General features: G+C 29.7%; 1 long non-coding RNA gene across 1 annotated transcript; it reads left to right on the top strand.

Moving 5' to 3' along the window:
• The first annotated feature begins 288 nt into the window (after positions 1 to 288).
• Positions 289 to 855, top strand: LOC131655703 (uncharacterized). The gene is made up of 3 exons (XR_009299854.1): positions 289 to 473; positions 574 to 657; positions 825 to 855. It is a non-coding gene; the product is annotated as an uncharacterized LOC131655703 (long non-coding RNA).
• Positions 856 to 3,876: the final 3,021 nt, after the last annotated feature.

The raw sequence follows: 3,876 nt of genomic DNA, 5'->3' as shown, positions 1-3,876 counted from the left end.
GAAGATTTGCCAAATTTTTCTTAATTATTGTCGTAACTATTATTCTTTACACAATATTTTGACTCTAGATGTTTTTCTCAAATGAAATGCAGGTTTTGGTGTGTCTCAAGAATGTACTGGAGTTAAATGAGAATTATGGAGATAATTTTCATTTTTAATGATTTTTAATATGCTGGTTTTATGCTTTTGGTGAAAGATCTTCAAACAGAGGTATTGTTTGATACACCTTGCTTATGGTAAATTGATGAGTTGTAAGTCTTAAATTATATAATTCTTAGATCACTTCATTAGTAGTTTTGTGGTCTTGATTTTAGGTTGGTTTGATAATTATAAATTTTGACTGCAGGAGATATGTGCATATGCCCTAAAAATCAATTTGTATACAGTCTAACGTTGGTGTCTGATGTTGGTCCTGCAGAAAGTTTATGCAAGATGTAATGTTTCATGGTCAATGCTCAATACTACTTGAAGAGGTGATGTATAGGTTTTTTATTTGGGGTTGAGAAACTTTTATTTTGACTACTCATGATAGTTTCATTTCACTTATTGTTGTGAAGTAGGGAATGTTTGCAGAGTTTAAAATCAAGGTATTTATCCTTCATGGCCCATTGGTTAGAGCCATGCCTGCTCATGCTTAGAGTATCAGGAGAAATCAAGGTACATACACATACCTTTGTGTTTTTTTTTTATAAATTTTGAAATTTAAAATATGTTTACATCTCTAATCTAGGAGTAACTATCTAACTGGTTATGTTTGTTGTAGATTTTTAGCAGGATTGATTTAGATAAATAACATATGGCATAACTGGTTATGTTTGTTGCAGATTTTTAGTGGGGCTGATTTAGAGAAAAAAACATATGGTAAGTTGTTCCAAATATGACCCTTTGATTTAAAGATTTCATGTTAGTAAATTAACTTGTGGTATGATATGGTAGTTCTGTGTAATTCTGTGTATGTTAATAAATTGACTTATTATAATTTGTTTTGTTCCATCTGTGAAATTCTGTTTTTATTTCTTGGTAAGGAATTTTTTAATGTGTATAGATGATTATAAAGTGTTTTGTTTGGATTTTTTGGATAATTATAAATAATATTTAAACTTATTTTATTTGTGTGTTTTATGGATGATTTATTAGAGTTTATGAGTTTTAATGATGATAGGGAGTAAAATCAAATATTGACTGTTTGCAATTATTTATAAACTTAGTGAAATTCTTTTGAATTTATGAGTTTTAATTTTATGATGTTAATTAAGTTTAAATAGCATTAAATTAATATTATTTATATTTATCAATTTTGAATTTTGTTATGTATTAATTATCATTCATAGAATTGTTATACTTGTTATTATTATTTCTATTTCTACTAGAACTGTTATAATTGTTTCTATTTAGCAATTTTAGAGAGATTTTGTTGATAATATTCAACTTGCAATCTCTAATCCTCTAACTATCTTTTATGTTACAGGATTTGAAATAATTTAAATATGTTGAAGAATTAATGAATTTAGGCTTTGGAGAATGGAGATAATTTATTATTTGTATTGTTTATGATATTGTAATATTATATAATTTTTTATTGAATTTTTTATTTATGTTATTTAGAAATTTCAAGATAAGGAATTATTTAATTTTTAATTGTCTTTAGATAATTTAGCAAAAAATGAAAGTTTAATTTAAAGGATTAAATTTCTTTAAATAATTCAATTTTTCTATAATAAATTATTTATTCACAATTTTTAAAAAATAAGAAACAAAAGTTCATTGTGTTTTAGGGCTGAAATATTCATGGCCCAATAACAAATAAAATTAGTGTTTTGGGTTTTTTTGGTCGAACAGAGTCAAACAAAAATATACAAAATTGTGATTATAAGAATGGGCTCAAGTTTTCAAATAAGCCAACTATCCGAAAAAAACCGATTTTACTAACCGAACCCGATTTAAACCGAATCCGAAAAAACCGATAATTAATTTGGTTGAAATTGGGCCAATAGATTGCACCTGAGGGTTGGGCCGGATTGGGGTTTTGGGCCCGAACCCAAACCGGCCCGAATCGATGTCCACCCCTAGTATGCATAACAAATGAGCACTGCCATCAACCACACACTACAATTGCAATAATCATTACCTTGAAGAAGCAATTTCTTCTTTGATATGCCCGCCCTTCCTTTTTGACTTGTTATCCATCTCTACTTTTGCAACCTACAGATTATAAGATAACTTAGAACAAAATAGAGAACAAAATCATGAGTATTCAATTATCTAAGTGACAAGTTATGTACCTTCTTGACCCGCCCCTTAATCTTACTGACTGTTCAAATAGTTGCACCTTCAAATCGAATATCTTGCATGGATAACTAACCATTTTGATTTTCATCACTATCCCAACAACATGATTAAACTCAACGACAACTACACTTGCAGTAATCCTAAAGTTGTACTGAAATCATATACAACCTTTCAGTCACTAAGCAAAACAAAAACAGTAAAAGAAAAGAAAACAACAAAACCATAGAAATACAAAATGCAAGATATCATCTATCATTGATAAATAGTCGTGTTAAGTCATAGAACATCATCGATCATCAGTTATTTCTCTAGTCAAACTCCCGTTGATTTCAAGATATCCTGTAATCGTAGCAATAAAAAAGAAACACAATTATTCTTTTTCCACCCCTTTGAAAGAACATTTTATTTTACATATGATCAAATAAGTTTTTCTCACATTGAATTGCTTGTACGCAACGTTTGTCTCCAACCATTGTTTGTCCATGGCCACAAAAGAAACGCTATAAAGTAAATCAAATGCCCATTCATTTTCTGCAAATAGTGACAGTGATATAAGAATGTTAAGAAATCAGTCTTCAAAACTATGCCACAGTTTTGATCAATTCAACTTTTATACAATTTATAATTCTCACCTGAAAGCATTTGTAGAAAAACTGTTCTAATTAAAGTCCTAGGTTTAGCTCCAATAGAAGAAACTTGCCAGCATTAGCAATATTGTGTTCATTTAAGATGAAACTGTCCTAATCAAACTCATTGTTAATCCAAATAGGCATAAAAAACTTAGGAACAAAATGCATTGTGACAATAAGGCTCATCCTCGTGACGTACGTGCTGCATTAATGCTAAGGAAATAACCAGAATTCAGAATGCATTGTGACACCAAAAACTAGAATTCTTACTTTGGAGCAAAATGCATTGTGACACCAAAAACCAGAATTCACCTTCAATATGAAACAAACACACAAGATTTGTATGCAAACCATAAATGCCAAGGAAATAATTAAGGTTTAACATTTGCATAATCATGAAAGTAATATTTGTGCCAGCAACAACAAAGGGATGATGAGCCAAAATATAACCTGAAATCAGTGGAAGGATCTCTTCACTGCCATCCCATTTCTTTCCATTGATCAGAAACCAAACCTTGGAGCTCATGACCGGAGAATGAAGCAGACTAAAGAGCTCTCAAAGCATCCTGTCGTTGAAAGAATTTCTAAACGAGTGACTCAAAATAAAGGTTAAAAAATCTTTGATCGATAACACCTTATATAGTCGAACAACATTGGGATGCTTTATTAACTTCATCGTAGTTACTTCCTGCTTGAACTGCAAAATACATTACACATCATAATTCAATTCCTAACTAATCAAAAACCAAAATTCACCTTGAATATGAAACAAACACACAAAATCACTAACTATATGAAACAAACACACCAAAAATCAGAATTCACCTTCAATATGAACCAAACACACAATATTTATATGAAAACCATAAATGCTAAGGTAATAATTAAAGTTCATAAGTTCAAAATCATCATAAATTACTCACAGACATCAAATATCAGTCACCTTCTTTTTCAATAT

This window comes from Vicia villosa, linkage group LG3 (genome assembly GCF_029867415.1).
Source record: "Vicia villosa cultivar HV-30 ecotype Madison, WI linkage group LG3, Vvil1.0, whole genome shotgun sequence".
In the NCBI taxonomy this organism is placed as follows: Eukaryota; Viridiplantae; Streptophyta; class Magnoliopsida; order Fabales; family Fabaceae; genus Vicia; species Vicia villosa.
Note: the sequence above shows the minus strand (reverse complement) of the source record. Positions and strands in the feature narration are given on the sequence as shown.